This window comes from Ceratotherium simum, chromosome 6 (assembly GCF_057802395.1).
Source record: "Ceratotherium simum simum isolate JZ-2026a chromosome 6, ASM5780239v1, whole genome shotgun sequence".
Lineage (NCBI taxonomy): Eukaryota > Metazoa > Chordata > Mammalia > Perissodactyla > Rhinocerotidae > Ceratotherium > Ceratotherium simum.
Genome location: NC_141905.1, coordinates 13008233 through 13022852, shown reverse-complemented (window position 1 = coordinate 13022852; position 14620 = coordinate 13008233). Strand labels below are relative to the sequence as shown.

General features: G+C 34.5%; 1 long non-coding RNA gene across 2 annotated transcripts in view; it reads right to left on the bottom strand.

The window, feature by feature from the left end:
* Positions 1-1472: 1472 nt before the first annotated feature.
* The window catches only part of LOC147916769 (uncharacterized), a 44981-nt gene continuing 31833 nt past the window's right edge, over positions 1473-14620 (bottom strand). For both annotated transcript variants that reach the window (XR_015552557.1, XR_015552558.1), the window contains exon 3: positions 1473-1616. This is a non-coding gene — a long non-coding RNA (uncharacterized LOC147916769). The remainder of the gene's footprint in view (positions 1617-14620) is intronic.

The following is a 14620-nucleotide window of genomic DNA, read 5'->3' as shown; positions in this document are numbered from 1 at the left end:
AGGACAGAGAATGTGGTGGGAACAAATGATACCTTAAAGTAGTGCTGGTAAATGAGAAAGAGAAGGAAGTGGGTAATCTGAATATAGGCTCTGGTGTTAGCTTGGGGACTCTAAGAAGCAGATGCCAAGATGAGATTAGATAGACAAGAGGTTTATTAGGGGAAATTCCTGTGATGGAGGAAAGGGAAGGAGTAGGAAACAGGAGTTGGCAAGGAGAGCTATCAGACCACGATGCAGATTTGATACCTGTGAAAGGAGAGGGGTAAGGAAAGCAGATTAAGTAGCAAGAGTCTTAAGTGCAGTTCTAAGAGAGTTTCAGCCAGACTGATGGGTGTCCTTCACTCAAAGTCCTTCATTAGAAAATTCCATATACTATAGGAATAGGCCAACACTAGTGCCTCTGCCCTTCTCTATCAACTGGGAGAAGCATGGCCTTGGCATGAATGCAATGATGGCTCCACTGTGGCAGCTGCTGGGACCATGTGTCAATTATATTTCCCTGTAGCAGTTGAGTTGAGAGGTGCATTTAAGTGCACATGGTATAAAATGTGCCATCTTTTTGCCAGATGCCGAGTTTTAATGAAGACGCTCAAGGTTTTCCTTACCAAACCCATTTCGCTGCACAACTCCAGGCTCTATGCCTGGACCTTCTCTCCTATGGGGCTACCTTGAGAGATATTACTATTTCCTCATAGTGGGTTCCATATTAGAATCCAATATGGATTCCTAGTACACTCCCCTCTTACAGTTATATCCTAGGTCTAGGATCTTGCTTAGCTCTGAAAATAGAGCATCTGACAAAGCTCAGAATCTGGGCTTCTCAGTGTCAGTGTTCTGTCCTGCTTGAAGTTGGAGTCATACATGATTTCATAAATTTGCATATTCCATGCATATGGTTTGATATCTGCTTCAACACCAGGTATTTTTCTGACTCCTCATAACATGTCCCAATTCCTCAGTGCTGGTCTTAAATATATTTAGTAAGGACTGCCCAGAAGTCAAGCTATGACAGCGTGACATATTTCCCAGCTGAGCTGTATGTTTCCTGAAGGTAAGAACAGTGTCTTTTTCTAACTCCATAGGTGGACATGCAGTGGAGGTTCTGAGACATTAGTCAAGATCTTTCTAAAGGCTTCATATTTGGGATGTTGGAGACTTTTTTGTGTTTTGCCTAGTATTTCTTCTATCTTCTTCCTATAATTCTTGGTTTGACTTACAAAGTAGTTCCGTTAGATATTTGACCTATGCTTACAGTTTCAGGGAAGCATAGGCAGACTGGAGGCAGATGGATATTATTTTTAATAGATTTTATTATTTCTATTTAATATTAATACCTTATCTACCTAATATTTTGCAATATGAAATTTCAAAATTGCAGAACTCAACTCACTGAACATTGAAATAATTAATTGTTTTATCACTATTGTTTCTTCTAACAGCAAATGGATACTTTTCTAATGTTTCTCCATGGATAAAGAAAAGCATTTATTTTGTGTATATAAATAGTGATAATTTGCAAAATGAACACTCAAAAGCAGTGTTAGAGGAAGAATCTTTTAGGAGATTTTTAGTGAGACACTTTCTTCTTTTTGTAGTAAGGAGGCTTGCATCAAAATCTGTAAGAAAAGATAATAATTTAGTTCCTAATTACAGCACTAAATATAGCCTAGTTTATTTTCTTTTAGAGAGCAAGTAATTCAAATTAAAAATAAATATAATTTTACCTTCTGTTAACATTTTATTCTGTGCATTTAGAATAATAAAAAGGCCCCACTCACCATATAAATTTCCCTCAAAGTAATTTTTGACAGTTAAGAACAAAAACATGTAAAGGTTTTATCCTAATCTTCCTCTGTTTGGTAATGATTTGAATGTATTATAGGAAAAATCACGCCACCCACAAGATACTTAAAGAAGTAAACTCTTAATACAATTGAATTAGCCTATATTTTGGGTAGTAACTGAGAATGAAATTGATCCCATTTTATGCTCTGGAAATTTGTAGAATAAATTTAATTGGAGGTCTCCAGTCGTCAAGACATCTTTATTTTCGAACAGAGGAGAATGAAGGCAAATTTCTATGAGACATCACACATTCTACTAAGTCTTTTAGACAATGCCTCATAGAACTGCTATTGTATTTTTTCCTGCCAAAAAGCTGTTTATGATTATTAAAGTATTGTTATGCTTATATTCAGGTAAAAGTGTTACATAGTTAATTTAATTGATTGTTTTCAAGGAAAGTAATGTATTTTAGCATCTTTTGGGTTGGTACTACCTACTTCAAGCATTCTCAAAGGAGACAGATGTGATGTTAGTTTAGCGAGTTCTAAGCATATCACATTCCCAAACTCACCCACTCTAATTTGATCTATTACAACACGGATTCTTAACTTAATGTCCAAGAACTAGAATTCAGTAGGTTCGTCAATATGGATGGGTTATTCTCACTAACCTGCAGCCAAAACTTATCATTTCTTTCAATTGTGAATCAGTGAACAAACCACAGTAGTAACAGCAGTGCATGTGGATTTGTCACTAATAGAAGCACAGACGTTTTCATATCACATTACAGCAGTTGGAGATATCATAAAGTAACATTTATGCTCATCCTTGAATTTACGTTGAATAGATCTACGTCGAGATCTTTGATGTACAAGACAGTTCCATTAATGAATTAATAAACCATGTTGTTATATCCCAAATTTATTTACATATGTATAGGTATGTATGTATAGACAGGTAGATAGACATATATACAGAGAGATGGATGGAAAGATAGATTTAGATTAGATATATAACTGATACTTTCCTTTGTATCCTATACATTGTTATCTTACGCATTTAAAAATTTATCTTGAAAAGGCATCCGTAATTTTCTCCAGAGTACCATTGGAGCCCATATTACATAAAAGTTAGAACTCCTGTATTAATGTTTAGTTTGTAACGGCAGGAAAAGAAGCTTGTGCTTTCTCAGGTTATAACTTAAATAACACAAGTATCCTCAAAAAATCTGCAGAAACTTGCAAATACTTTTCAGGATAAAGCCCAAACTTGTGTCTGGCTTCAAAGTCTTTCTCAAGATGATCCTGAAAGACATTTTCTCTTACTCCTTCTCTAGATTAAAGTTCTGCTCTAGCCAGGGCAGTCTAAATAACACATCTCACTTCCTTGCCCTGAGATTTTCCTCCTGCTCTATTTGGTCTAGAAAATGACCTCTCTCCACCAACCAATATTCTACTCATCCTTCCTACTTCCTCAATGTAGTCTTCCCTCACAACTCAAGCCTATAGACAGATCTTCATGATTTAAATTCAGATAGAATGATAACATTTTGAAAGCTGAAAAAGGAAGCCAGAAATTACTTAAAATAACCTGTTAATTTGACGTGTAAGGAAATTTATCTTGTCCAAGTTTAGAATTATGTAATAACAGAGATGGGATTTACACTGTAAGGTTTTTCAAGTTAGGTTTTGTGGAGATCAAGGTTTAATCAGAGGGGCCTCATGATCTGAGGAAAGAGTTATCCAGAAAGACTCTTTCCCTACCCATATGTGATGAAAGAAGTTTTGTTTCTATTTTGAAATTTTTAGATTGGTTTCCCTATTGGAATTTCCTTGAAGAAAGGGTTTGCTGTCAAAATAAATAAAGAAAAAATTTTTAAGCCACTGTGCTAAATTATGTTGACTCAGTATCTAAACTAACTATTCATAATCTATAAAAGCTCTTTGTCATTTAATTATATACTAAATTGGTCTTAACTTGTTTGGTTATTTTATATATCATTTTGCTATGATTTTCCACCCCAACTATACTGTAAAAAAAGTAGGTAGGGAACAAGTGTTGTTTATTTTTAGTGACTTTAGTACGTTGTTTAAAACAGGTTTTAGTAGGGCCTGCCCCGTGGCTTAGCGGTTAAGTGCGCGCGCTCCGCTACTGGCGGCCCCGGGTTCGGATCCTGGGCGCGCACCCGGTGCACCGCTTCTCTGGCCATGCTGAGGCGGCATCCCACATACAGCAACTGGGAGGATGTGCAACTATGACATACAACTATCTACTGGGGCTTTGGGGGGGAAACAAAAAAAAGGAGGAGGATTGGCAATAGATGTTAGCTCAGAGCCGGTCTTCCTCGGCAAAAAGAGGAGGATTGGCATGGATGTTAGCTCAGGGCTGATCTTCCTCACACACCCAAAAAAAAGAAAGAGCCTTTATAAAAATAAATAAATAAAATTAATAAAATAAAATAAAACAGGTTTTAGTAAAAATGTCCTTTTTGGATAAATAAATGAATGAACGAATTGATGCATAAAGAATCAACACTTTTGGAGTCTTTCCATTATCTACTCATAGTAGGATTGGTTTTCCACTACAGCTATTAAAAAACTGGCAGGTAATATCATTTCTTACTCTTTAGGCTAGGTAATTTTAAAGGATATGAATTCTTTCACAAAAATTAATAAAACAAAAATAGCGTATAATTGTGTTTTCTAAGTCATATAAAATAAAGCTCGAGTACCCAATGGCCAAGGTTATCAAGTGTTCCAATACCAGTTCTTTTAAGGGTAATTATAAATCACTTAATTATGTATCAGAACTTTGTGACTTATGTAGAACCAAAAAAATGGAAGAAGCCTTTGGTGACCATCATGGTCACCTGTCACAGGCCCTCGAAGACCATTTGAAGGCAGGAGCCTCCAAAAATGACACCACTCTTTTCAGGCTAATTTTCACATGAGGAATTTCCAGTAAGTCCCAAAGCAGGCAGCTCTTATTTTCTAGTCATTGTAGGCAACCAGCCATCCCTCTGCATCTGAGACCTTGACGGCTCAGAGGTGCTCTCTTGGTGAGTGCCTATCAGCGAGACCAGCTCAGGGAAGTGCTGTCTCACTTCATCTAATACAAGTCATTAGTTGGCATAACAGGCTTCACTGAACATTCTGGATTATAATCAATTATGTCCAAGCACCACATTATAACAATCCAAAATTTGAAGATTAAACATCCCTATTCTTAAAAGCTCTTCTGCCATTCTTCTGATGAAGAATTTCCTATTGACCATCTTTTGCCTCAAGTTCCAAAAATGAAAGTAAATTTCTTTCCCTTATATACAAAAACATTACCTCTTTTCACCTTATTCATGCCTAGAACTATTATTGCATATTTAAAGACTCATTCATGTGTTCTGCTATTTAATATAAAGAGCACTGATGTCCAACACTTAGAAGACGAAAAAAGTAATAGTGCCTTTAAAATTCTAGTCTTCCCTTACTCCACCTGCGTTAGTGTTGGCAAGAAAAAAGAAGCAGAAGAGACATGTACTTCTTTCATGACAGTAATTTTCCATCTATTGCACATAGAGGGCAAAATTATCTGCAGTGATTGTTACATTTGAATGTATTCTTTTTTCTTTCCATTATACATTTAATATTGTTTGGAATTTGAACCAATGCAATGACATAGAACAGATATTAATATATACCTTGATTACTGGAAAGGTATAAAAAATTATCACTATTGCAAACGACATGATTGCATACTAAAAGAATAATTACAACACATTCCAAGAGAATCAACTGAAAGTTTACAATTAATCAGCAAATTTATTATTTGATGGGGGTCACCTAAATATATAAGAATTAATTGCCTTTTGGTTTATTACCTATAACCAATTAGGAAACATAATAGGAAAGAAGATCGCTGTCTCTCAAAGTAGCTGCAAACACAAGGTTGTAAGTTGAAATGCATGAAGAGGGGCCGGCCCCCTGGCATAGTGATTAAGTTTGTCACGTCCTGCTTTGGTGGCCTGGGTTCGCAGGTTCCGATCCTGGGCACAGACCTACACCACTCATCAAGCCATGCTGTGGCTGCGACCCACACACAAAATAGAGGAAGATTGGCACAGCTCTTAGCTCAGGGCCCATCTTCCTCACCAGAAAAATAAATAAGTAAATGCATGAAGAAATGTGTAAGATACTTATGAGGAAAGAAGCATTTTGATACAAATTATAAAACTTTTAAATGATTATGCTCAAAATTCTTCCCAAGTTTATGTTTAATGTAATATGAATTAAAGTGTCATTAAAATTTTCAAAAATGATTCAATTTTTTTCTGGAAAAATGATAAGGCAGGAATAGATAAAAACATTTTGAAAAGGAGTAAGGATGGTATAGTATTTAATACACCTGCTCATAAATATTGCAATTCCTTTTACAGGCACGTAGTTAAACTTTAATTTCTAATTTTATTTTAATTATATATAGCCATATGGCATGTTTTTTCCAATGAAATGTGAAGGAAAATGACGTATATTACTTATCACTAGAAGCTTAAAGGACCAGTTTGTAGTTCAACGTGTGCCCTTCACTCTACTGAGCTGATTGTAGAAATCTGTTTAAAGATGGATCCCCATCAGCCTGAGTTCCAAAGTGACTATAATGTTCAGAGCCCCATGACAATGTATATTTGACATATAATGTATGCAAGAAATGAACTTTTTATTGTCATAGGTAATTGCATAAACTTGCCTATCTTGACTGATACAAATGGAGTACTTCCTTTCCATTAATTAAGGGAGCCTATTAGTACAATAATTTGTTGATCAATGTTGTTTGGGTGCATTAGTTTACAAAGCAAAGAAATAACATTAATGACTCGTATACATATGCACACTTAAAATTTAAATATTTAAAAAATATGAAAGGTAAATCAATGTGAGACGGAGATATTCAATGAATAATGTTGAAACTATTTATTGAGAGAAATAATTTCATGTCTTAAGTCTGTAAAATAATAAGCGCTAACATTGACCGAGCACTCATTTTGTGGCTAATGCTCTTCTCTCTGCTTTACATGTATGTTTTTATGTAAAATTCAGACTCACTGCATGAGAAAGCTAATAATGATGTCTATATTTCACATATGAGGAAACTAAAGCACTGAGAGTTATAGGATTTGGCAAAGGACACACAGCTGATAGTTTCAGAAATTAAATTATTGAAAACAACTTTCAAGCTAGAAGAATGAAGAAATTGAAACCTAAATAAAGAAGACTCTCTAAGATTAAAAGCATGAAAAAAGGGGAGTATTTGATTACATAAAAATTATGCCAATATATCTAAACAAAATTTAAATTCAAAATATTTTCAAAACATCAGAAAAAAATCAAATAATGCAATTTTAGTAAGCATACAAAAAACATTTAAAAATTAATAAAAAAGAAATTAAAAACCAAAAGCATGCAAAATGTTCAGCTGTAGTAGTAATTAAAATATGCTGATAAATCTGAGATGCTGATTTTTGCTAACAATATATGAAAATATTTTTAAATAATGTTTTTTATCCATACAACTAAATATTGTACAATACTTAAATAATTATTATAACAAGGTTTTATTTATATGGGAAATTGTATTATAACATCAGTAAAATGCTAGGTGTTTTTAAAATGTAGGAATGACATTTAAAATATGCATATGGGAATATTTAGAAAAATATTAGGGAAAAATGCCTAAATATTAATTGTAATCATCTCTGGGTGGATAACAAACAATTGTTACCCCTACATATTCCGTCTTAAATTTCCTAATACTCTTCAATGAATGCACATTATTTAATTTGCAGAGAAAAAAGATGATGTTGATTTAAAACATCAAATAATGGAAGGCATATTCAAATTGACCTGAACAAAGTTAAAATCTATCCTTACTCCCTGATGATTCAGCATTCAGCCAGTTTCTGGTTTGGAGATGCAGAACATCTGACTGTGAAAGATTTTATAAATCTCCATCATTCATGAGTAAGTAAAAGGTGAGGGGCCAGAAAAAGGAGACAGAAGTGGTATTTGGCTGCCAGGAACAGAGTTGATGAAAAGTTAAACAACATTGTTCCTGGAAGAGTGGAGGACGAAAAACAAAACATTATCTCTCTTCTGTCTATAGTCTCCCATATGTTTTCAAATATTTGTGGAAAAATGAATACACGGCACAGCTAAGCCCTGAAAGGTAGTAGGTGCATTAAAATGAAATGAGCCACAGCCTGCAAGTCAATGCACTGGGTGCTAATCTGCACTCTGAGTTCCCAGCCATGGAAACTGGAATGGTCCTTTTATTTCTATGGACCCCAGTTCCCACATCTATACAGTGAGGAACTGTAACTTAATCATCTTTATGATTCCTTCCTATTCTAAAATTTCTTTAGGTTAATATAGGATAAAAAATGATAAAGACTGAAAATTCAATTATCCTGCTAATAACTTTAATATTTTAAAATAACCATCATGGCACTAGTTGAAATCTGAAGATGTTTTGAGTTTAACTTAGGATAACAAAATAGTCGAAAGCATTGAGCTCACAACACATTATTTTGAATTACTTAAAAAAATTTTTTTCAATTGTGTATTTGCAATAAACAAAAAACAAAACAAAAGAAAATCTCCTACCAAAATATGGTGACCTGGACCTGGGTCAGTCAAAAAAGTTAGCTAAACATGTAAATATTTTTGAATGTACTTTAAACATATTCTTTTAATCTAAAACAAATATATGTGCATTTATTGGGACATTTTTTGATAAGGGAAAAAGACTTTTTCTTTAAACACGAGTTCTCTGATTTGAGTTTTATTTTGTCTGTATTGCAAAAAACATATTCAAGGGGACTGTCCATGATTTTCAGTTTCAGTGAAATTAAAACCACCTCACAACCATTGCAACTTAGGTGCAGAAGCCTTCTAGATTTGTAGACTATTTTCCCAGTCTCTTACAGTTGTCTTGCTCACTCCTAATCTGACTGATTTTTTAGCAAGTCACCATTATTGATTCTTTTCAAAGAAATCAGCTTCATTTTCATAGAGACAAGAATTATTTTTATTATATTGGTTAAATAAGATTTATTTAAATAGTCTATTTAGAATAGTAATTACTAGGGTCATAAATAGTGAAAATGACTATTGAAAACACAATTAACTGACTATTGGTAAATCAATTGGAAGCATGAAAGAATACGGATACTGACAAATGGCCTACTAATTCTGAGCTTACCACGTAGCCCTGAGAGGGAAACTGAAAACAAGAGCATTTTGAAAATAAAGTGCTGTGTGCAGTCATAACTTTGTTTTACTGAGAGAAGAGGGAGTGTCCTTTAATCTGATATGTCAGTTAAGTAAAAGTGGATAACAGAGTTAAGGAATTTCTACACAATGTGATGTCTATAAAAAAGTTGCTGCAAGAGTTAATGAACAAGACATAAAAATAAAACAATCTTCAAAAAAAATATTTCAGGTGCTAGATGATTTTAAGTGTCATATTTCAAAAGATACATGAATCAGAATTAAGTGCAAAGCAGCTTGTAGTTAGAAAATTTTGAATAGACAAATAAGCATCATCTCTCGGGTTGTATGCAATCGTGATGTTCAAGGTAACATATTTACCCAGGAGAATAGCAACATAACCTACCTTCTCTATGAACAGAATCTCCTTTATTAGTATAGTCACCAACAATACTTAGCACACACAATTATTCTCAAATCAGTCAGCTTAAACCCACTTTGTAATTCTAACAACAGAAATTGGATTTAGAGGGAAGATGAGCACAATGGAAAAAAATAATTAACCTATAGATATAAAAAGCTCATCTAAAAACATTTGGTTATGAGCTATAACTTTCGTTTCCAGGAGTAAGTAACTTTGAGTCAGGACTTAGCAATAGGTTGGGATAGAGTCCAGGTGTATCTGATTCATTATAAAAAAAAATACAAGTCATTTAAAAATTATTTTCACCTTCATTCACCTCCTTATATTGGAGATAATATTGATTTTTTTGCTTTGGATTATTGTGTGCCCTGATAGTGAAAGTGACAATCAAAGCATTTTGAAAATAAAGTGCTATGAAAATTTTAATAATTTGCATAAATGAATTTGCAAGGTCTGAAAAGAATTAGAAAATCAGTGTAAGTTTCTAAATATAAGTAAAGGTATTTTATCTCGTAAAATTGGAAGAATGCATAATAGAAAAATAAAATTTTAAAATATAGAACTTTAGCATGTGTAATATCCCTTTATTATGAAATTTATTTAAAATGATTGTTTCTTCAATATCACTCAATATTAGAATATATTAACATATAGTACAAGCCTCTCTAAATTTTCATGTCATAATTCAACATTTATTGAAATATCTACTATACGAAGTACATTATTCAATTACTGGGGAAATACACTGATATAGTCACTGTTCCCAATTAACTTTCATTGGATAGTGTAGAGTAAAATCATTTTTATTATTATCTGGATCTCAGCTTTCTTGTTGGAGTAAAGCAAATGCAAAGCTGAGACAAAAGTTTTACTGCCAAATCATACTAGTCTAAATGTGACCAGGAGCAAAGGTTTAATTTAACATCATTTATTAAATACCTCCTTCTTGTCAAGCACTCTATTATTTCCTAGGAAAACAAACAAAAACAAAGCATGACTCCTGCCCAGTGGGTCTCACAAGATATTAAAGGAAATACGCAAAAAATAAAACAGTGGGGAGAAGACAAAATGTTTCAGATCTTTTCTGGAATTATTACTAGATTACAATTGGGGCCCAAGCAGAGAGCATTCAGTGCCGCAGGAGTGGGGTTGGTCTGTAGCCCTGAAAGCTATGGCACTGTCATCACTGTAAGCCAACACTCTTCCTTTGCCAGTGTTCTGCAGAAGCATACTCTGATGTCTCACAGGTGTTTCAGCAGTAAACTTTATTCAGTGACTTTTTTTTTAAAAGTCATATAAAGTTCTTTTCCTCTCATTCTTTGTTTTAATTATTGAGGCCATAATAGTTTACAGCATTATGAAATTTCAGTTGTACATTATTATTTGTCAGTCACTATATATATGCACCCCTTTACCCCTTATGCCCATGCCCGAACCCCCTTCCCCTCTGGTAACCACTAATCTGTTGTCTTTGTCCCTGTGTTTGTTTATCTTCCACAACGAGTGAAATCATGTGGTGTTTGTCTTTCTGTGTGGCTTATTTTGCTTAACATAATACCCTCAAGGTCCATCCATGTTGTTGTAAATGGGATGATTTTGTCTTTTTTTATGGCTGAGTAGTATTCCACTATATATATATATATATTCCACTATATATATATATATTCCGCTATATATACATATATATATATATACCACATCTTCTTTATCCATTCATCAGTTGATGGGCACTTGGGTTGCTTCCTCGACTTGGCTATTGTGAATAATGCTGCAATGAACATACGGGTACATTAGTCTCTTTGAATTCTTGATTTCAAGTTCTTTGGATAAATACCCAATACTGGGATAGCTGGGTCATATGGTATTTCTATTTTTAATTTTATGAGAAATCTCCATACTATTTTCCATAGTGGCTGAACCAGTTGCATTCCCACCAGCAGTATATGAGAGTTTCCTTTTCTCCACATCCTCTCCAACATTTGTTATTTTTTGTCTTGGTTATTATAGCCTTTCTAACAGGTATAAGATGATATCTCGTTATAGTTTTGATTTGCATTTCCCTAATGATTAGTGATGTTGAACATCTTTTCATGTGCCTGTTGCCCATCTGTATATCCTCTTTGGAAAAGTGTCTGTTCATATCCTCTGCCAATTTTTTGACCAGGTTGTTTGTTATTTTTTTGTTGAGTTGTATCAGTTCTTTATATATTTTGGAGATTAACCCCTTATTGGACATATGATTTGCAAATATTTACCATGACATTAGTCAAAGAAATAATATCTTTGCTAAAGACAGGATGTTAACGTAACTGTATATCACCTCTAAGCTTTTCCACAGAGATAGATAGTATTTCTCAAATTGTGTTCTGCAAAACAAGGATTCCATGGAATGTTAATAAAATTCCTTGTCAGTAACAAAGGAAAATGACAAGTTAAAGAAAAAGAGTTTTCATAGCTTTAAATATGCTAACTTGCATTTTGAACAACCAGAAAGGAATTGAAATATAGGTTTCCCAAAATATTTAGCCATAGTACTGTTTTGATGGAACACCTCATGGATATATTGTGTTGGACTATGCACTATGGGAAGCGTTCCACCGAAGCTGTAAACAGAAATGTGGGGATGATGTATGAAGAGGAACAGGAAGGAGATGTGCCAAGAATTATTTTAGGCTTCCTGTAGTTAGACAATCTTTATGGAAAGTTATTGCTCCAGGCCAGAGAAAGAGGTCTTGAGTTCCAAAACTGGAAGTAGTGGCCCAAGTACTGCTGCTGCTATTTATATTGCCCAACCCAAAAGCAGAGGCAGATACTTTATTAAAAGACTTCCACCTACAGCTGTTATGAAATAACTGGGATTGGTTAGACCCTTTTGCCACACACACACCCAAAGATAGAAAACTGGGCAAAATCTATGAAAAATATCATTACTAGATGCTGGACAAGAGATGGGAATGATAGGATCCCTAAGAGAAAAGAAAAAAATGAGGTAAACCCTGTGTCTTAGTCTACTCGAGCTGCCATAACAAAATACCAAAGACTGGGTGGTTTAAGCAACAGTAATTTATTTTCTCACAGTTCTGGAGGTTAGAAGTCCCAGATCAAGGTCCTGGCTGATTTGGTTCCTGGAGAGACCCTCCTCCTGGTTTGCGGATGGCTGCCTTTTCATTGTGTCCTCTGGTGTCAGATAGAGAGAAATCTCTCATGTCTCTTCTTATAAGGACCTTATATTGAATCAGGTCTCCACTCTTATGATCTCATTTAACCTTAATTACCTCCCTGAAGGCCCTGTCTCCAAATATAGTCACATTGGGTGTTGGGGCTTCAACATATGAATTTGGGGAGAACATAAACTTTCAGTCTATAACACCCTGCCATCACTCTAGCTTTCTGCTTATAGACATTACTTGGACCATGATATAGGGGTGAGTTTGGGTCTGTAGGACAAGAAAATGCACCTCTCAAATCCCTGACTGCAAGGATACTGAAGACCCCAGTTCTGTACTCTGAAATTTATTGGTGCATTTGGCCTGAGGCCACACTTCTCAAGGACTGCTCTCAGTTAGAAACTGAACATGACAGGAACACTAAGGCAGATCTGTTCTGAGAAGTGCAGAGCAAGAAATAAGAAAATAACTCAAAAATATGGTAAGCACATTGTGTAGTACAATATTGTAAAAAAATCAAGAGAGGAATTAACTAGAATTTTAAATATACACATACATATATATATAAATACATATATATATCTTAAGAAATATATATACAATTTTATTTTTTTATTTTTTAATTTATTTTTGATTTATTATTTTTATTGTGGTAACATTGGTTTATAACATTGTATAAATTTCAGGTGTACATCGTTATACTTCTATTTCTGCATAGATTACATCATGTTCGCCACCCCAAGACTAATTACAATCCATCACCATACACACGTGCCTAATCACCCGTTTTGCACACCTCCCTCCCTCCTTCCCCTCTGGTAACCACCAATCCAATCTCTGTCTCTATGTGTTTGTTTGTTATTGTTTTTGTCTTCTACTTATGAGTGAGATCATATGATATTTGACCTTCTCCCTCTGACTTATTTCACTTAGCATAATACCCTCAATGTCCATCCATGTTGTCACAAATGGCTGGATTTCATTGTTTCTTATGGCTGAGTAGTATTCCATTGTGTATATATATCACATCTTCTTTATCCATGCGTCCCTTGATGGGCATTTAGGTTGCTTCCAAGTCTTGGCTATTGTGAATAATGCTGCAATGAACACAGTTGTGCATGTATCTTTATGCATTGGTGTTTTCATGTTCTTTGGATAAATACCCAGCATTGGAATAGCTGGATTGTATGGCAGTTCTAGTCTTAATTTTTTGAGGAATCTCCATACTGTTTTCCATAGTGGCTGCATCAGTTTGCACTCCCACCAGCAGTGTATGAGAGTTCACTTCTTTCCACATCCTCTCCAACACATATTGTTACCTGTCTTGTTAATTATAGCCATTCTGACGGGCGTGAGGTGATATCTCATTGTAGTTTTGATTTGCATTTCCCTGATAGTTAGTGATGTTGAACATCTTTTCATGTGCCTGTTGGCCATCTGTGTATCTTCTTTGGAGAAATGTCTGTTCAGGTCTTTTGCCCATTTTTTAACCAGGTTGTTAGTTTTTGGTGGTTGAGCTGTATGAATTCTTTATATATTTTGGAGATTAACCCCTTATCAGATGTATGATTTGCAAATATCTTCTCCCAATTGTTAGGTTGTCTTTTCGTTTTGTTGATGGTTTTCTTTGCTGTGCAGAAGCTTTTTAGTTTGACATAGTCCCATTTGTTTATTTTTTCTATCGTTTCTCTTGCCCGGTCAGACATGGCACTTGAAAATATGTTGCTAAGACCCATGTCGAGGAGTGTACCTCCTACGTTTTCTTCTAAAAGTTTCATGATTTCAGAACTTAGTGCAGGGATGGTTCAACATCCACAAATCAATCAACATGATGCACCACATTAATAAAATGAAGAATAAAAATCACATGATCATCTCAGTAGATGCAGAGAAAGCATTTGACAAGATACAGCATCCATTTATGATAAAAATTCTGAATAAAATGGGTATAGAAGGAAAGTACCTCACCATAATAAAGGCCATAT